At 36.9% G+C, this 22085-nt stretch overlaps 1 long non-coding RNA gene across 1 annotated transcript in view; it reads left to right on the plus strand.

Annotated features, from left to right (window-relative positions):
- The first annotated feature begins 263 nt into the window (after positions 1 to 263).
- The window catches only part of LOC135779406 (uncharacterized), a 66151-nt gene continuing 44329 nt past the window's right edge, over positions 264 to 22085 (plus strand). The window contains exon 1 of the long non-coding RNA XR_010544790.2: positions 264 to 568. This is a non-coding gene — a long non-coding RNA (uncharacterized lncRNA). The remainder of the gene's footprint in view (positions 569 to 22085) is intronic.

The raw sequence follows: 22085 nt of genomic DNA on the forward strand, positions 1-22085 counted from the left end.
ATTTGAAACATATTTTATATAGATCATAGACCTATTATTTTGCTTATTTAAAGTATCTGTAATGTTTGACAGCATGTTTACAAACTGTGTTAAATCACCTACTACAGTTTAGCCTAAGTGTGTCCCAGACGAAAGAGATAGCCTACATCAGGAGGAGGTCTCTTTAAGTTTCCATTGAGGGAGGTGGCACTGTCACATGATGGGCATGATATAATGAAACAGCGAAGAGAAAAACTAAGCTGTGTCCATGACTACAAAATAAGCAACGCAGTCGTCCAGTGAACGCCCCATTTCGCCTGTCAGGGTTGGAGCTATTGGAGCGGCACTATGGGTTCCGGATTGCACCTGCTGCCGGGCGCATACGCACTTCATGTAGATGTACATGCAAGCGAAGACTTCAAGAAAATAACGCACGTGAACGCGTGTGTGCGCGCATCCTGACAGCGCGCGTGAAGTTATTTACGGCTTATTTATGTGATAAATGTCACACTGTAACCGCAAACTCATAGCGCGCAGACGAGAACTGAAACTGCTCCCGGTTTAAAGGACCATCACGGGCAGCTCCTAAGTAAGTGTGTACAATAATTTGGATGTGGATGTTTAGGAATAACGCATGGATTTTTTTTGCTAAGAGGGAATATTTGATTGTTTGCCTTATGCAGTGTTCTTTCACTCTGCCAATGTCCGCATTCCGGGCTCTGTTGCGCAGAATAAATTCAAACTTGTGGGTAAACGATGGGGAAAATCATTTATCTGTGGTCTTGTGTTTATTGTGGCATTTGGATGACGTCTTGTAAACCCCTTCACATTACTGTGTACGTCTGTTAAAGAGCAACATGAAAGTGCGCAGTTGCCGTACGATGCCACGGCAACCGAATGCAACCTATATGTTACATGCATGCGTACGCGGAGATCATAAACGATGAGCTGAGCACATATAGGTATTAATCTTGTATAAAGCCATCAGGGGATTTAAAGCAGAAAATGACTCACTTTTAGAAGTTGCGCTGCTATTTCAGTACCATCGTCATTATCATCATTACGCAAGATAAAGCGGAACAGCGCTTCGTCGATATGAAGCAAACTTCGCATAGCCGGCTGGATGCCTCTGGGAAGCTCGTACTGTAAGGGATTTTCAACTTATTTATGTGTTATTCGATATGTTTATATATGTATATTGTAAGCCTATTAAAGTGTATATTATACATTTGCCGCGTCCTCGTAAGCTATGTTAGGAAATATAGTTTTTGTTCTTTTTCTTACTTGCGATGTTTATAAACCCGTAAATCAAATTTGAATTGATTTATAAACTCATAAATATAATAAAACATCATAATAAAGCTCGCGCGTATTTTCTTTAGAAGTTTTTATGCATCGCACGCAGATGTGCACTTATGTGACGACATCTGGTTGATCCAACTGAAATTGATTTTATTATTGTCAGTCATCTTATGATCAATAAAAATAATCACACGTCAAAATATATTTGTTGGACAAATTAAAGAATTAGACTGCTACAGATGAGCATACGACGCCACTACCCTGTTTTACCAGGATGCGCGCACGGGTTGTCTCCCATTCTGTAAACGACAACAACCTGAGCTGCCCAGTACGCGCACCATATAGGTCAACAGCGTTGCGCCCGCCGCAAAGTGAACCAAGACCAAAGTACGCGCAATGTATGCTTTGATGTATAGTAAGTGACGTGGTTTTCATAAAGTAGGTCGCTTAGCAACCAGGCAGGTACATAGCTTATTAAGAGGATTGTGACGTCGATTCTAGTTCTACCAATCATGAGTCATCAAAACTTACAGGGTTAGATAATAGCAATATGTAAATAATAGATCTGTGTGCGTTTTGGTGAATTTGTGACAAAAAATGGTGTAGAAAGGACAAGTTGACTTTGTTTTTATAGAATAGATGACAACTGGCAGATCTCCCAGCTTCAGTTCCAGCTTATGTTGACTTGGAAACTCATTGGCTGAGTTTCAAGTCATTTGACTTGATGTCTCGAATTATAATTACATTTTCGGACGTTGTTTTGTACTTTGTAGACTTTCCCAAAAAGGACATTAGTTATAAAGCAGGCTGTAAATGGGAAAACTAATTCCAGGTCATGTTGTTCTGGTGAGTGTTAAGTGGATCAGTGTGCTGTAGGAAGTTATTTCCACTCTGGAGTGAATTAACCAGGCACATTTACTCACTACTATATGGAGGAAAACAATAAGATTAACATGGCATTCGAAAGCAATGCTTGGGAGCGGCTGCTCTGGATGTGCATTCGTGTGAACGTGTGTTCCTGCCCGCCAAAAACAAACAGACATCACGATGTGCGTCATCGGCAGCAATATAGGGGTTATGGATGGAAATGCAGACCACAAAATCTGTAGTGCTGAATCAACATCTCTAGAAGTTTGTTCTTGAACAGTCAGCTACTTTGATCTGTCATCTTTCAAATCATATCCAAACCACCTCTTTAAAAGTCTTCCAAGTTCACGCAATTTCATGATGCCAGGTCCAATAAAAACCCTATTAAGCCTTATTAAGCTTCCTCTTTCACGAGTCAATTGTGGCACGCCGACTAATGCAAATGTTTTACTGGAAACCAGAGTGAATCGATCAAAAAAGAGCAAAACATCAGCATCAGCAGCACTAGTAATGTGTTTGTCGCAGTGTTAAAGTCTCTGTTGGCATTCAGGGAGGCATCAGTGTACTGTACGTCTGGTTGAATTAGCGTGCAGTGATATTGAAACGGGGTTTGTTCACTGCGTATGATGGTGTGTGTGATTCATGCTGGTCTTTAGTTCAGCTGTGAAACCTGCATTTCCGCTGTGGGGTGTGTGTGTGGTCATGATGTACTGCTCCCATGTGACTGCGTGTGTTTACATCCAGCAGTGGACGGGAGGGGAAGTGGGTGATGACGCAGGCACACAGAGGCTGTGGCTGCCGCCATTACCCTGAACAGAGAGAAGCGAGAGAGCAAGGAAAGAAATGGACAGTTTGAATAAAGAAGGTTAGGATAAGGCGAGGAAATATAGTAGCAGACCTATAGAGGACGCATCTGATGTGAAAACCTGAGAATAAATGAAAGAAAGCGCATTGCAGTGTGGTTTCAAAGTAAACTAAATATAAATTGATTCTTATTTGCTTTTTCGGATTTTATTTCACAGAATTCATCAGTTATTCAGAAGCAAAATGATCTCAATATGTATTAACTTGCTTTACCTCTAATCTGTTCGTGCATTCACACAAATACCCTAAAGATCCCGTAAAGACACCTGACGTGTAAAGTCCTGCACTTGGTAGGTTTGCTAATTATCCGTGATTTTTCTCTCTATTTTACGACAAGATCATAATTAGCGCGTGATGCGCTGTTCTGTCATGCTGGTGAATGATCGGATAGTGACGAGCTCCCTGATCTCTGCTTCAGTCCAGTTTGACGACATTTTTCGTTGTGAATGTTCATCTGTGTTTAAATCCCTGTGTCAAAGAGCTGAACCATAACTTCTGGTTGCAATGACACGCACATAATCATATACTGCACGCCCCTTATGCCGTTGTTCCTGCCTCTTGTTTAAACATGAATGCTTTCCGTGAATGTTACTAGGTCCTCTTTACGGGAAAGATCCCAGAATATTTACGGGACGTGTTTGTGTTCACACAGAACCCTCTATGCCAATTTTACGGAAATTTTCTGGGAGCAAAGTGCTGTGTGAATGTTGTTCAACAATGCTCAAACTTTAAGGCATTAAGCTGTGAGCACATCGACAGTGGCTTTGTTGCTGTGTGCCGGCGTCTCTGCTGCGAGGTCATTATGCCCATTTCACATTATAAGTGAGACGCAGCGATAAAGCCACACAATCCCATTCATTTTAATGAAGAGCTGGCCATTTCCGGCATCACAGCCGACAGTAACCGTTGGGCATGTACAGCAACGTGATGAACTTGAAAAACTTTCAACTGATAAAAAGCAGATGACGGGAGTAGCGCCCGAAAGGAGGTCATCATTTGCATAAAGTTTCATTTTTCACAACTTTGATGAGTAGCAGGACACACCCACTTTCTGTCGCCAATGGTCACTGTCGGCAAAAGTCGGCAAGCTTCAATTGAACACTGCAATAAATGACTTATTATTTTGTCTTGTATTCAGTACAAATATCTAAAAATTCTTAAATTTAGATGCATTTTGAGCAAAATGACTTGAGAAAATAAGTAAAAAAAAAATCAAATTTAAGTGAATTCTGCTTTAAATAAGCAATAAAATCTTCCAATGGGGTAAGAAAAATGTTTCTTGAATTTTTTTTTAATTAAGTGTTTAAGAAAAAAGTTTTTCTTTTTTTTCTTACCACATTGCACTGCAAAAAATGCACTGCAAAAACTGATTTTCAAGAAAACATTTTCTTAGTATTTTTTTCTTGTTTTCAGTAAAAAAATATAAAATTCTTTAATTAAGATGCTTTTCTTGATGAGCAAAACGACCCAAGAAAATAAGTTTAGTTTTTAGACCAAAAATATCTCATTTAAGTGACTTTGTGCTTAAAACAAGCAACAAAAATCTTGAAAAATTTTCTTAAACACTTAATTCAAGAAAAATTAAAAAAAAAACTGCTTACCCCATTAGCAATTTTTTTGCTTGTTTTATGCACAAAATCACTTAAATTTGATATTTTGGGTCTAAAAAATAGACTTATTTTCTTGGGTCGTTTTGCTCATTAAGAAAAAGCATCTTAATTTTAGATTTTTTTTTATTTTTACTCAAAAGAAGACAAAAATACTAAGAAATGCTTTCTTGAAAATCAGTTTTTGCAGTGTAAGCACTCAAATGTTTTTTTTTTTTACAAAAATACTAATAAAGTCATTTTTTTGCAGTGAACTGAATGAGATATAGAAATATAAAAAATAAGTCTAGTTTTTAAACAAAAAATATACAATTTAAGTGAAAATGTGGTTAAAACAAGGAAAAATATTGGCCAATGGGGTGAGAAAAAAATCTTGAAATAAGTTTACTTCATGAAATTTAATTCACTTTATTCACTCCATTGGCAGATATTTTTGCTTGTTTTAACCACAATTTCACTTAAATTGTATAATTTTTGTTTAAAAACTAGACTTATTTTCTTAGGTCATTTTGCTCATCAAGAAAATACATTTTAACTCTTTCACCGCCAGCGTTTTTAAAAAAAGTTGCCAGCCAGCGCCAGCATTTTTCATGATTTTCACCAAAGTTTAATGCCTTCCAGAAAATGTTCTTCTTTAAATAAATAAACATACAATATACCAAATGAAAGAACAGACCCTCTGCTTTCAAACAAAAAAAACCGTTTCATCCTACCTTTAGTGGTTCTTTTGCAATCAGCTTTTGAATATGGGTAGGTTTTTGCAAAAACACCATATTTTGAGCAAAAAGCAAAAATAATTCCATATTTGTGACGGACTTTTCATAGAGATCCCATTCAGAGCGATCTTTAAAACAGACACGGACATGCAGCAGCTTGGCATAGGGCAATACTTCCGGTTTTAAAAAGTTGCGGAAGGGCGCCACCTGGTGGATAATAGCGGTATTGCGGAAAGACGGAAAATCTCGTCATTGGCGGTGAAGCGTTTTTTCTTAATTGACGAGATATCTCGTCAATGGCGGGGAAAGAGTTAATTTAAGAATATTTCTATATTTTTCCTGAAAACAAGACAAAAATACTAAGTAAGAAAGTCATTCTTTGCAGTGCATCTCTCCGCTAGTCGCTGGCGGTGTGCACGCAGCTTTAGATACGCTGCTGTTGTTGGAACGCAGTTTCTTCAATCATAGTTAGATGTCGAATAATAAAGCCAGCAATTCGACTAAATGTTACAAATGGGATACTTTGAGATGCCATGGAGAGTGAAACTGATCTTTAGCTACATCCAAAAACCATTTTTTAAAGTATGTGCGGCTGATTTCAAGAGATTTAAGTTCTGATGGAACAAATAAAGTCCATTCCTACATTACACAATGTTGAAGTAATCAGAGGATGTCACATTATGAAAGTTAAATGACATTGTTATCAACTTTAAATTTCATTCTTGGCTTGTATCTCTTTATCACTAAATAAAAGCCAGCAAATCATCCTCGTAGACTCATCCAAAGCCTTCCCATAAACCCACAGCCATCCAAAGAGCACTAAATGCCCCTTTGTGTTCAAGAAAACCACTAAACCGCTGGTACTTGTAGTTTAAAAGCCTTTATTCAAATCTGTCTTTGTGAGAGAACCTTCCTCTCCTCCCAGGGCTTCTCAGGTTGGCAGGGAGAGTGCAGAGATGGCTGATATTTGTGCCCCCGAGTTCCCGGTTCCCAAAGCGTTTGATGGGAGAGGAATGCGCCCGGGCAAGCAAAGCTGGCACAAGCCCTGCCCGAGCTCTCCGCTGCATAATGCGAACTCATATCTCACTCAGGAAACCCTGGACAAAGAGCAACTCTCCACATGCACCCTAGTTAAAACCCGTCCATCTATCAAGATGAGTGTGTTTGTGTGAGAGAGAGTCGGAGAGCAACCGTGGTTTGGCTTTCAAAGTGACCAGCATAAAGAGGATACATTTTCACAAGCGCGACTTGGCAGCGGTTGGTGAAAATGCTTTGATTCTCCCGACATTGAGAGGACAAGATGTTCCTTGCGCTGAACCCATGGTTGATGTTTAGCAGAGGAAGCCGTTTTGTCAATGCAAAGCAGTAAACTTTGGAAATGTAAAACCCTATTGGCCGACGAGGCTATTACAAGCTATTACATTAATAGCTGGACCCATGCAGCTCTTATTTTGGAGTTTCCATCAATGGAAGAAACAATGTGAGCAAAAAATTCCAAGTCAAATGACTTCCTATAACCAGTCAGACGTGTAATGATGGTAATGAGTCATTTTGCGCTGGACACAACCAAATTGCTCGGTCGATTATGGTAAACTGTGAAAATAATTGCTCGGCTACAGACGGTAGCTTTATAGTTTCTTGTTGGTGAAGAAAGATTATTGTTGTACAAACTTCCTTGGCGGTCCAGCATGGAGTTGTTTTCCAACTAATAAAAGGACCAAGGCAGGGTGTTTCGAATCAAGAGCCAATTTGGGCAAATGAAAATCTAGGATTCCCACTTGAATTCCCTGACTTTTACAGACTAAAAAGCTGTATTTCATTGACCTATGCAGTGAGCCTGGATAATAAAGTGTAGTGAGTTTATAAAAATGCGTGAAATGAATAAACAGTGCCAATGAACAGCTGTTTAAATAGTAGTCAGCAGAGGCTTGGACCTGGAAATGGTTATCAAGCGGATTACATTTTGATAAATTCAAATTTAAAGCAACAAATAAAAATCCCTGATATTCCATGACTTGGACAAAAAAATATATAAAATTCCTGACTTTCAAGTGATTCCATCAACCTAGACAATGTGAAGAACAAGCCAGTAAACTATTCTTTGCAAGCATGTGAAAAAACAGGTAATTGAAATTTGGCTCCCCTTGTGATGTCAGAAGGGGATCTTATTATAATAATACCGCCCCTTAATCTACACTATCCAACCACGGCACTGCCATTTAGTGCAGAGAGAGAGAAAATAATTGACAGTACAATTGAGTTTCACAATGAAACCACCATTATGGCGATCAGTGTTTGCATGAGCTCATTTGCATTTAAAGGACACACCCAAAAACGGCACATTTTCGCTCACACCTACAAAGTGTCAATTTTAACATGCTATAATAAATCATCTATGGGATATTTTGAGCTAAAACTTCACAAACGTACTCTGGGGACACCAAAGATTTATTTGACATCTTATAAAAGTTTTGTGAAATGTCCCCTTTAAAACAGAGTGAATGTGACTGAAAGTAATCGCCATGCATTTTTCTAAGACTACATAGGAATCTGTACATACACAATAAAAATCATCACTGGTGCGGTACCCTTTCATAAGGTACAGCTTTGCACCCAAAGAGTTTACATTTGTACCTCAGAGGTAAATATTGGTATTACATATATACATTAATGTACTTAAATGGTATTTAAAGCAATACTCCAGCCAAATATCAAAATTATACCTCATGATTTACTTACCCTTATACTGCAAAAAAAAATTATTTTCAAGAATAAACTTTCTTAGTATTTTTGTCTTGTTTTCAGTAAAAATATCTAAAAAATTTTCAATTAAGTATTTTTCTTGATGAGCAAAACGACCCAAGAAAATAAGTCTAGTTTTTAGACCAAAAATATCAAATTAAAGTGATTTTGTGCATAAAACAAGCAAAAAAATCTGCCAATGGGGTAAGCAAAAAAATCTTGAACATTTTTCTTATACACTAAATTTAAGAAAATTTCAAGAAAAATGTGCTTACCCCAGATAAGCACAGATTTTTTGCTTGTTTTATCCACAAAATTAAATTTGATATTTTTGGTCTGAAAACTATTATTTTCTTGGGTTGTTTTGCTCATCAAGAAAAAGCATCTTAATTGAAGAATTTTTTTGATATTTTTACTGAAAACCTACGGAAGAGGATTAGGGCCACTGGTGAAAAAAATATTTGAATTCTGAGATTAAAGTCAGAATTCTGAGATTAAATTCAGAATTCAAATTTTTTTTCACCAGTGGCCCTAATCCTCTTCCGTAAAAACCAGACAAAAATTCTAAGAATTTTTTTTTTGAAAATCATTTTTTTTAAGTTTAAGCAATCCAAGATATGTTCATCATCTTTCAAACGAACACATTAGGAGTTATTTTAGCAAATGTCTGTGCTTTTCCAAACTTGTGATGATAGAAAACAGGGATCAGGGAAAAACTTCTGACTTAAAAGCCCCAAAAGTGCATTCATCCTTCACACAGGTAATCCACAGGGCTCCAAGACGTTAATAAAGATCTTCTGAGAGAAATCGATGCAAATCGAAGTTTTTGTCAAGTGAGTTCAAGATGGCGGAAGATAACCGGAAGCTAATTATTACAGTTTATTAAGTTTAAAAAGTAAATAGTTTTCATAGAAAATTGCATTGATTAGTCTCAGAAGATCTTTATTAACTCATTGGAGCCATGTGGATTACCTCTGTGAAGGATGAATGCACTTTTTGGGCTTTTAAGTCAGAAGTTTTTCCCTGATCCCTGTTTTCTATCATTATAAGCTTGGACATTTACTAAAATAACTCCAAATGTGCTCGTCTGAGAGATGATGTACGTGTGTATCTCGGATTGCTTGAGGATGAGTAAATCATGCATTCATTTTGATATTTGTCTGGAATATTCCTTTAAGACGGTACTTAAAATGGTACTGCCATTAAAAAAAAAAAAAACTTATTCTGACAGTATATGCATGGTTTCTATTATGCTCCCTAAGACTCAAACCCATGACCAATTGAGCTACAAAAACAAGCTTTCTGTCTATAGCGCTGATGATTTCACTGTGGTTCACATTCTGTAAATGTGTAATTATCAAAATCAAACGTTTGCATAGGATTAGTTTTTGATTTGATTCCAAATCTGGGATAAAACAAAGCACAATAGCTCAGATGTACTTGTCAGTGCGTCTGTTTGCGAATGCTTATGTAACGACTGATAAAGTGTGATTTTTTTTCAAATGTGTTAAGATATTGCGTAATTAAATAATGGTATTAATTTCCTGCAGGCAGTTCTGTTTCAGTTTTGTTCAGGGTTTGTTTTATAAAGTAGTGCCTGTGAGGCATGAATACAGTAGTGAGTTAAAGGCATACAGCCTATAGACGGTTTCAGCAGTAACAACATAAACAAGGGGCTTTCGTGGAAATCATGTAACTTCTGGTAAACTCTGCTAAAATAAATAACAACAAAGTCCTTTTAAAGTAGTGTATTTATATAACAAGCAAAATAAACAACACGTAGATTACCAAGGAAACCAAAACATTTGCCATTTTCGACGACGTATTTGTTCAAAAGTTCTGTTTAGCAACTAGTCAGACCATTAAACAAACAGAAAACCAGAAGTAAAGTTCCGACCAGACGCGTAATCGCATCACCGCATGTGCGTCCAATGAAATCGTCTGTAATAAAAAACAAAACAAGATTTGCACACCCACAAGTCATCCGAGATGTATATGACTATCAACTTTCAGACAAACACGATCAGAAGATATATTAGAAAATGTTCTGGGTCTTTCAAACTTTATAATGGAAGTAAATGGTGCTTCTGATTTTGAAGTCCAAAAAAGTCCATCTATCCTACATAAAGGCCTTCTGAGGGCAATCGATGCAATTTTATAATAAAAATATCAATTTTTAAATCTTTATAAACTAAAATTATCAGCTTCCAAACTTTCTTTCTGCTGCTAAATACAAAGGGTGATACTTTGAAGAATGTTTGTAACAAAGCAGATCTGGGGCACCATTGACTTCCATAGTTGTAAAAAAGAATACAATGGAAGTGAATGGTGCCCCATATCTTTTATTTACATTTTTTCAAAATATCTTCATTTGTGTTCTGCAGATCAAAGATATTTATACAAGTTTGAAACAACTTAAGGGTGAATAAATAAAGTTTTAAGTAAATTATTATTATTTCTCACGTTTGTAAGATTCACTTTTATATACAATAACAGTTCTGTCTGTATGTCGACCTATGGATCCCTGTGTTAGATTCAGTACCTCTTTCTCTCTCCCTTTCTTCTCCTCTGTGCCTGACTGGCCTACATGCGATAAAAATGGACTTAGCGTGCTGCCAAATTTAGCCAGATCGCTGATTTCCCCTCAAGAGTCCCTGACAGAAAAATACAGAAAGGAGAACCAAGTCTGACACGCAACATTTGCAGAACAGATCAATAAAGCGGCAAGCTACATAAAAGTCACTCGCATGTCAACCGACCACTCCTTGTTTTTACATTTAAAAAAAATTGCCATGAGCATCACATTTGCCTGCGTTGTCGTCTCACAAACCTGATCACCATCGACTAGCATGAAATTTTAAACCAGAGTCCAGATTGTTTAGCATCCACCCATCAGCTTAAAGAAATGATCTCATGGCATCATTGCTCAGAGATTAGAAACACAGCTTAAAGATCGGGGGACCAAAACATTCAATGCTATGTATATGTATATTAAAAATACCAATGTTTCTGAATATTAGGGGGTGGCACGTCCCCCTTAATGTCTATTGTGGTTACATACGGTCCTCCTGGATCGGCATGACCAAGCAGTATTATAAAACCCTTTGATGCATTAAGCACACCTGCCTCCCTCTAGTGGCTTGTAACTGCACGTTAAAACACATTGGTTATTCTCCCATCCATATTGCTGACCTGAGATCAGTTACGTATTTGGAAGCACAAAAAGGAAGTCGAATCGGGGCGTTGAATAGAGAGGCGAGTACATTTCCAGATCGTGGGTAGACGACCTTTGACATGGTATCAGACACGTGGGCAGACGCTTGGCACACGTACCAGGAAACGCTTGCTATGCCACATTATACTCTGTATACTGTACAGTACATACTTGCACACATGTGTGCATATGCAAACACACGCATGCACCATATCAAAAACACTCCCACGCAAAAGCATTATAAATGCAAACATTTTCCTTTACAAACAACGAAGGAGGACATACGCCCATGCACACGCTCACACGTTTACTTAAAAAAAAAGGAACCCTAGCCATATCCGCTGACAAAGATGTTACATTTTCATTTAAGCTCGATGGCAAGCACCCCTATAGCAACGCTCTAGCAACCACCTTAGCAACCGTCCACATCACACTAGCATCATGTTGGGAGTTTTAACGGTTAAGCACCACTTACATCTTCTGAGAAATCGCGTTTCTCGGGCACTTTCGCCACCTCATATTGTGCTGTGTGTGTGTGTATGCGTGTTCACCAAGTGGGCGAAGGAAACTATTTGTGAGAGTTAACGCGGTCCGGTGGCTTTCTCGCACTCTTTGCAGTAGTATCGACAGAGTTCACGCCTCGGGGAATGACCTGCCATGCACATGGAGGAAGTGATGGAGAAAGAAACAGGAAGGAATGAGCATTTAAAGCCGTGATGGCTTTGTTACGATGAGTAGACTCAGGGTTTCTGTAGCATGACATTAAAGTAGCAATGCCAAGAAAGCACGTAAACTTATGATGAAATGTCTCTTCAGCCCTCTGTATACAGTACAGTATGAGCTGCGTCTCTTCTGTGGACATATGGGCGTATGCTGCATGTGCGTTATATAAGCAGCTGTCTCAGAGCTTAACCGTAGAGGATGTTTATCTATAGGCATTATAACACCAAGGCTTTATAGAGATCTCAGATATTTGGGGCAAGTTATCAGGCTGAGAATGTAATGCAGTGCATGCTGGAATTAAAGGGATAGTTCACCCAAAAATGAAAATTGTGTCATCATTTTCTCATCATCATGTTGTTTTAAACCTGTATGAATTTCTTTTTTTCGGATGAATACAAAATAATATATTTTGTTAACTGATGGTAAGCACACAGCTGATTGTAACCATTATCTTCCATAGTAGGAAAAACAAATATGATGGGATTCAATGGGTACCATCAACTGTGTGCTTACCATCATTTATCAAAATATCTTCTTTTGTATTCATGAAAAAAAAAAGGTTTACAACAACATGAGAATGAAAATGATGACATAATTTTCATTTTTAGGTAAACTATCCCTTTAAGGTCCTTACATTTTTTTCACAAAAAATAAATTCTGCCATCATTTATTTATTAAAGTCCTAACAAACTTTTCTGTTCTGCTGAACACAAAGGAAGATATTTTGAAATATTTGTAACCAAGCAGATGTGGGGCACCATTGACTTTAATAATACAATGGAATTGAATGGTGCCCCAGATCAGCTTGGGTATTTAATTTTTTGGGTGAACTATCCCTTTAAGTGTCACCTCAATGTTCATTATATATTGTTGTATACTTCCCATCCACTACTAGAGGAATAAAACCATGGAAGTGAATGGTGCCCCAGATCTGCTTGAGTACTAACAGTGAATGATGTCAGAAATTTTATTTTTTGGTGAACTATCCCTTTAAGTGCCACCTCAATGTTTGTTTATGTATTGTTGTATACTTCACTTCCACTAGAGGAATAAAACCATGGAAGTGAATGGTGCCCCAGATCTGCTTGGTTGCAAACATGAATAAATGATGACAGAATGTAAATTTTTTGGTAAACTATCCCTTTAAGTGCCATCTCAATGTTCATTTATATATTGTTGTATACTTCCCATCCACTAGAGGAATAAAACCATGGAAGTGAATGGTGCCCTAGATCTGCTTGGGTGCAATCATGAATAAATGATGACAGAATTAAAAAATTTTGGTGAACTATCCCTTTAAGTGCCACCTCAGTGTTTGTTTATGTATTATTGTATACTTCACTTTCACAAGATGAATAATACCATGGAATTGCATGGTGCCCCAGATCTGCATGGGTACAATCATGAATAAATGATAACAGAATTTAAATTTTTTGGTGAACTATCCTATTAAGTGCCACCTAAATGTTCATTATATATTGTTGTATACTTCCCATCCACTACTAGAGGAATAAAACCATGGAAGTGAATGGTGCCCCAGATCTGCTTGGATGCAATCATGAATAAATGATGACAGAATTTTAAAAAAATGGTGAACTATCCCTTTAAATGCCACCTCAGTGTTTGTTTTTGTATTGTTGTATACTTCACTTTCACAAGAGGAATAATACCATGGAAGTGAATAGTGCCCCAGATCTGATTGGGTGCCAACATGAGTAAATGATGACAGAATTTAAATTTTCTTGGTGAACTATCCTATTAAGTGCCACCTCAATGTTTGTTTTTGTATTGTTGTATACTTCACTTTCACAAGGGGAATAATACCATGGAAGTGAATGGTGCCCCAGACCTGCTTGGGTGCCAACATGAGTAAATGAAGACAGAATTTTTATTTTTTTGGTGAACTATCCCTTTAAGTGCCACCTCAGTGTTTGTTTTTGTATTGTTGTATACTTCACTTTCACAAGAGGAATAATACCATGGAAGTGAATAGTGCCCCAGATCTGATTGGGTGCCAACATGAGTAAATGATGACAGAATTTTTATTTTTTTGGTGAACTATCCCTTTAAGTGCCACCTCAATGTTTGTTTATATATTGTTGTATACTTCACTTCCACTAGAGGGCACTGAGATCTGATGCTATATATTCCAATGGCTTTAGAGAAGTGGTTCTCACTGGGGGCAGCAAGATTGTGCCAGGGGGGCACCGGTTTTATGACATTTTTTTAATTCTGTGTAAATATTTTTTAAATTCTGTAATAAAGATATCAAGGTTATATTTTCATGAAATGTCCTGCACATTATGTAGAATCATTTTATGTACTTTCATAGTCTGGGTCACATAATTGTTTTGAGCGGTTGATGTGCTGTGTTTGTTACAGTCAAAAATGCACGAATATGAATGCACACCACCAACACAACACACGTGATAAACACTCACATTCACTCACTCGCTGAAAAGATGACAATGTGCGCTGACACTGTAATATACAAGGGGTTTGCTCTCACAAGTACACAGACAACCTGACACGCAACACATAAATGCTGTGAACTTCATAAAGAAACAAACACATGAATCAATCCATCAACAGGCCCCCATGTTAACCTCAAACCCAATGCCAAGTTTCGTCACATGCCATGGTCCTTTATGCTAAGCCATGGCTATGCCTTGATTTGATAGTAAATCAACATTTGGCAGATATTGTTACTCAAGGAATCAAAGGGATTTCACCATCTAGGTATTCGAGTTACCCACTTCAAGCTAAAATAAACTTGAATTTGGTTACATGTCGTTTTTGCCAAAATAACTTGTGAGGTGTTAAGGGATGCAACAACCAATTGATAAAATCGATGAAAATTGATAATGACATTCATTGTCAACGAATTTCATCATCGATTAGTTTGTCTGTGACGTCACATGTTGCCACTACAGCGCGAGCTGTGCACTTACAATTAAAGTCATGTGCTGATTCGTCATGGCTCTCCTGATTTTGGCAAGTGGCTGATTTCCGCAGGGCACCATTATGTTTTATTTCAGTCTGATTTTAGGGTTCAGTTATGGTTAGGGTTGAGGTTTAGGTCTTATTTACAAAAATGTTGTCCTTGGGTCAACACAATATGTTGAGCTACCTGCTCAGAGTCAGGTACTTTTTCTTCATACAGTGCACATTTATCAAGGCACGGTTGCCAGGTCCTGAATTGGGCTTTTTTACTGTTTCTGCAAGTTAGAGATTGAAGGATTTGGTTCATTAGTTAAGAATAGTCATTGGGATGCTTTTGGAGTAATTTTGAGTGGCCATTAGGCTGGATTTGTTATAGAGATCTGGCAACCCTGGCAGGACAATGACAGAAGCAAAAGCGCAAACGAACGCTGGCTAGTAAAAGTTTCATTTTGTCCTTTAATATAAGTGAGTTTGTATTTGTTTTATTGTTGTTAGGTTTTCATTATTTTGACATTTAAAGATGTTCATCTATTTAAAGGTGCAGTGTGTACATTTTAGCGGCATCTAGTGGTGAGGTTGCGAATTGCAACCAACGGCTCAGTCCACTGCTCCCCCCTTGCTTTTGAAACACATAGAGAAGCTACGGTAGCTGCCACCAGACAATCACGTCATTGTCGAAGACAACTTTGTCTCACAGTTTGTCCGTTAAAGGCTTCTGTAGAAACATGGCGGCACAAAATTACTCCCATGCAAGGGGACCCTCTGTGTATGTAGATAAAAACGTCTCATTCTAAGGTAATAAACACATAACGGTTCATTATGAAAGGTCTTTATACACCCTGATAATATAGTTTTATATATTATTTTGCATTTCTGTTAAGAGATCCTTCTAAAAATTACACACTGCACCTTTAAAAGCTGCACAAACATTTTTAATGTAAGACTTAAAATATCAACATCAAAAAGATTATATTAGTAAAATTGTGTGGCTTTTGCACTTTTAAAAGTAAATTAATTGCCTTATTTAGCTACATTAAATAAAAAATCTAACTGAGTAAATATTTATGTTAAACTGTTACTGTTTAATTAAATAATTGTTACTGTAGTTGCAGCTTTGATATTCCATCATTTAAGCAAAGTCGTTTGATTGATTTATTTATTGATTATTCTGGGCTATGGTTTGACGTCTAATAAATTTTTACTGGCAGTAAAATTGTAGCCTAGACATCTGGGTTGTGTTTGGACGACTAGACGTCTTTTAAACATAAAATTGCTTACAGTTGCTTACAGAATGTTTATATACTTTATCATTATGTATTTTTCTAAAATCTATGTAAACATAATGATCACTAAACCATAAACATTAATATCAATGCCAGAACTGCTTTGTGTTTGTCTCCAAGGATGAGCTTGAATTATGTTTAATGACAGACAAGCGTGAACCCAACTAAATGCGGTTTCATGTTGTTGCAATATTCATTTTCAACCCGTCTGCCCTGAAACCGTTTTGCTTTGTACATTTCTTTCCTTATCGCAATGACTCACTCGTATTTCCTGCCAGTAGGAAGCACACAGACGTAAGCAGGTTATCCATCAGATATTTCCTCATTTATTTTGGAAAAATGCAAAAACACCTTAGTCATGGACCTGTCCTGTCCTTTTCCTTTTAATGTAAATGTCGCTTTGTGATTTTCCTAATGAACTCATGTCACCTTGTATATGATTTGCTTAAAGGATCATATTTGTGTGGTGTCTTGTGATTGGCTGATGTTGAGTGATGTAATGAATCGCCTCCGATTGGCTGATTGAGAGGTCATATGAGAACGAGGACATCACATCTCTATAGTGTAGCATCTCCATGACAACCCTTATTGAGGTCATTGTCTGAGAAAAGTAGCGTACTGTAGGAGTCATATTTGCGATGAATGCCCTGAATTATATAGGACAAGATACTGTATATAAAAGAAAGCGTGGGCTGTGCTTACTGTAAAATTATGCTTTTTGTACCATTTTGCACACAGTTCATCCAAAAGAATTGCCAAAAAATATTGATTCATCCTTAAGATGTTCCAACCTTGTTTTCTGTTAAACATGAAATGACATGATATACTCTTTGTGGCGATGCTATATGTAAAGAGATGCTTTTAGTTTTAATACAAAGTAAATAATTTAGGGTTTAAAAAGTAAAACTTTTAGGAATACAGGGGTCATAAGTGAACTGTAATCAATCCCGGATATACTAAAGCCATAACAGCTTTGTGTCTATGAGCTTTGTGTCATTATTTTATTTAGTCTTTTTTATGAAAGAAAATATTGAAAAATTAAAACAAAAATAAAGGGTTAGATGAACATTTTCTTTTAGCTTTTACATTAAATTGAAGATAACCTTTGGAAATTAAATGTAGTATATATACGTTACAATATAACGCTACCATTTTATTCAAGTACATTTTCCAGAAAATTATTCAAGATGATATTTTAAAAATAGAGAAATTACGCTAAAATTAAATCTAAGACAAAGACATTAATTTATTACACTGTGATTTGTTTTAAACACATTATAAATGTTTTTTAAACAGTTTATCCACATTTCTATGTTCAGGATCATTTGGGCGGGGCTAAAATGGTGGCTCGATGATGCACTGGAGCCACTGAGCATGGCCCCGCCCATAACACATTTGTGAGCATCTAGATTGTAACGGTATTTGAAAGTTAAAGGTGCAATTCGTAACCCTTTATTTTAGTTAAAGGAGACATATCTTAAAAATCAGACAGATCAACCCAGTAACTTAGCTTTGGTAAACCATTCTCTGTAAGCATGTGAAAAAATAGCTCATAGAAAATTGGCTCCCCTTGTGATGTCAGAAGGGGATCTTATTATGATAATACCACCCCTAATCTGCACTAATCATGGCACTGCCATGTAGTAAATAGATCAGCTCATTTGCATTTTAAGGACACACCCAAAACTGCAAATTTTTGCTCACACCTACAGTGGCAATTGTTATACTGAATCTATATGATATTGACATCTTAAAAAAGGCTTGTGAAATGTCCCCTTTAAAAATGAACAAAAACAGTTATTGAATATGTCGAAAAAAAATGGTAAGCTTATAATAATGATTTATAATAGTCGGTTTTCCGGGAAAACGTTTAAAAAGCGCAATTCGTTTTTGCGTAAAGTCGTCACGTCCGTAAACAAAGAAGAGGAGCCGGCCGCTTCATCGTAGCTTGTTCAGAAAACAGTTGCTTAGAGTTTAATCGTGTCATCGAGATGGCGGCGTTTAATCTGTAAAGTTTCAAAAGACGATCATCTGGGGAACGACATCTTAATATGTCCATTTATTACATCTAGGGAATCATGTGTTAAAACACTGCAAACTCAAACTGCGAGCTAAAAAAAGACTCAATATCAGCCAGGCTTTCTTACATCTAAAGTTATTAAATACTGGAGCAGAGACACTTGCGTTATCATTTAGTCAGGACAAATGCGGCAGATATATTACTTCACTTCAGTGTTTCCCACGTGGCTTGGCGGCACATCCGTCGGGTGGATGGTTAAAAATAGATAACTAATATGAGTCCATCGTTTTCAGATGTGGATGTACTAGGATGTGGATGTAAAACGATCCGCTCTGAAGCGGTGATAACAGACATCAGAGTCATCCGCGGGGCGAAGCACATAACATCACTCCGCAAATCACATATATTTCAATCAGAGATGGCGATAGAGCGGTCAGAGTTATGGACTGCAGAGTGGGCGTGGCTTCAGCGCCAACAGCGGACACGCCCCCAGGGTTTAACGGTACATTCACACGGGGCGAAAGCGTTAACACTTGATGGAAGGCTTGTCTGAAGCGTGGCCAACAGCCAATCACATGCTGTGGTCTTCCATAAACGCAATTGGCTGGCTCTGCCTAGGTTATTTGCATAAGGCGATCTGATTGGCTGACGCACACGTTGCCGCTTGAAAAGTTGAGAAATGTTCAACTTCTACTGCGAGCAACGATTGTGACACGGCACCGACGGATCCAAAATTCAGTTCGGCAACACATGGCAACGTGTGAATGCTCTGTTAGAGCAGAGAATCCTACCTGTTTATTCAAGATTTTGATAACTTATTTTATTTATTTGGTGTTTGATCATTCAAATGATTCAATGGCTGGGTGGTTAATAAAACAAACTAAGAAGGTATTTTTTTAATTACTAAAATATACCAAATCAAAACAGAATTGTGCACATATCGGTAAGGATAAAGCTGCTTTCAAAAGATATAATTCAGTTGTTTTTCATCGAAATGCCTTTTGGCTTTAAAGACAATAATACGCTTTACTCTTGATCTCTAAACATTCACAGCGTATGAAAATGAGTCAGAGGAGACGAGAGGGACCATCTAATCAACACCCACTGTATATGTACAGTTTATCTCCCCTAAAACTAATCTCTGATCAGATCTCTTTAAAATCTTAAATCTTTTCTTGATAGCCGTGAGATCAAAGTAAAAATAAAAAACTTTTGTAATAAAAATATTTTTTCCTGGATAAAAGAATCTCAAAAATGTAATTTGTGTCTCCACTGGAGTTTTAGAAAAGATCTCAACAATGAGCTCAGATTTGCCAAGTCTGAAATCAAAATTCAATATTCAGTGAAATGAAACATTTATAACTCCACATTCTTATTGCATTTCTCATTCTCATCTGAGCAATTTTAGGAGAAACATCTGGGACGAAGTTATACTAAAACAACTGATAACTATCTAACTTTATAGCTATGAAAGCAAACTATGAGCAAATAAAATTTTACTCTGGGTCTCTCTCTCTCGTTTCATGTTGTTCTGTTGAACTAAAATGACCGTCCTTCCTGAAATAAAATATGTTTGATGGTTTAATGAACCGACTGGGGGATTTCCTACACCTAGATTACATTACAAATCATTAACTTAACTATTAACACGCTGTACACCAGAGCTCATATCACTACTGGAGCTCAGTGCAGTCTTTGGGTGCAAAATGTTGTATGGTTCTGTTGGATAAAGTTTACTGTAATTCAGATTATTATAATTAAAGGAACATACCTGCAGTTGCAAATTAGCATAATACACGCCCAAACCATCACCATATAAGGACTTTCTGCACAACATGTCCCGTACAGCAATTTTTTACTTTCTAAAGGCACACATAGCAGATCATTGGGTAAACCTCGAGCTATACTTATACATTTATCTTTTTTGAAATAAGTGAGACTCCATGTGGGGTGATATAAGTCACACATTTTATATTAATAGTGATATAAAAAAACACATCTGTGCGTGTGAACTTTGAAATGGCTTTAAATCCTAAATCATCTTTTCGTCTGTGTGCAAAAGGGACATGAACGTATAAATATCCTGTCTGCATTATTTATTAAAGAGGAATCATTGTTCAGACTGAATTAAGTGTCCCAGCAAGCAATAACCACCATAAACTCGAATTATAGACTGGAAATAAACTTGAATTTGGTAAAACTTCAGTTTTTAGGCTATTAAAAGTTCAGCCCAAATTTTGCTGAGCTGCTTGCTAGGATGTGTCCGTTGCCACCCTTAGAAATTGTATTTCCCATACAAGGAGATGAAAGCCGCTCTCATTTCAAGCAAACCGATAGCATTGAAGAGACACAGTTTGTCGAAACTCTTCTGGACGGATGTTAGAGACTCAATCAGAAACTGGTCCAGTCATCACATTCAAACCAAGACATCAACCGTTGAATCAATGTGGCTTTATCGCTTATAGCTATGTAACGAAACACGTCCCTTTTATTTCTCATCACAATCTTGCTGGACAGTTATTGCCTTGTTGAAAAAAAAAGATGACTCAGTAAAAGTTTGGTTAAATAATCATCCCAACACAAAGTGAGGCAAGCATCTAGCATGTCGCTCATAGTTCATCCAAAAATTAAAACCTGTATAAGTTTCTTCTATTAAACACAATAGAATATAAGCACATAGTTGGTGGTACCCACAGTATTTGTTTTTCCTACTATGGAAGTCAATAGGTACCGTCAACTGTGTGCTTACCCTTTTTTATGAGAACTGTACAAAAATATTTATTAGCATTAGGGATGTAACAAAACATCAATTTGGATCGATGCCACATATAAAATATCGATATGAGGTACCTTTATTTTGACAGTCCATCTATGCATTTCCGCCAAAGCGTACATTTTCAAAGAAATATTTGGAAATATTTTGTATTTGAAAAATGCATTTTAAAGTATTGATAAGTTAATCAAATCGAACCGTAACAGTATCTAAGAAATGTTCGATGCACCAATGATCGATACTGGATCGTATCGCAATAAACTGCGATGAATTAGGATTTACAACCCTAATTTGCATCATGCAAAAGTCATGCACACACAAACACACCATGATTGACCTAAAAGGTTTGAGAAAAGCTATGAATAGAAAAGTCACTTGTCTTGTCATAACTAGAGCTGGTTTAGTGTTAATTGAGTGTACAGGGTTTTTACACGGCCACTCATAACTCAAGCGTATATGTGAAGAGTGGTCAGTCATGACAGATTTGTGTGACTAAAAGTGTGTAGCTGTTAGAGTTGTGGGTTGTAGTAATTATTCATGGTCTGTTAACTCGAGGGGCTGAAGGAAATCTGATGTGTGTGTTGGATAGTATAGATAGATAAACAGAAGGATTGATATACGAAAAAGAGGAAGAAAGAACGAACAAAAGAAAAAGTGAAGATCAAAAGTACAAATGTATATTTAGGCATGTATACAGTGCTTAAAGGGCAAATATTTCTTTGCTAAAAAGAAAGTTATTTGTTTATTTGGTGTAATACAATGTGTTTGAGTGGTTTATGGTTCATTATTTTCCACATACACTGCAAAAGAAAAAAAAATCTTAGTATTTATGTCTTGTTATCAGTAAAAATATCTAAAAATTGATGAGCAAAACGACCCAAGAAAATAAGTCTAGTTTTTAAATCAAAAATATCAAATTTAAGTGATTTTGTGCACAAAACAAGGAAAAAAAAATTCTTAAACACTAAATAAATAAAAAAAATCAAGAAAAATTAGCTTACCCCATTGGCAGATTTTTGCCTGTTTTATCCACAAAATGTTTGGTATAAAAA

Source organism: Paramisgurnus dabryanus, chromosome 1, assembly GCF_030506205.2.
Source record: "Paramisgurnus dabryanus chromosome 1, PD_genome_1.1, whole genome shotgun sequence".
Classification (NCBI taxonomy): Eukaryota; Metazoa; Chordata; class Actinopteri; order Cypriniformes; family Cobitidae; genus Paramisgurnus; species Paramisgurnus dabryanus.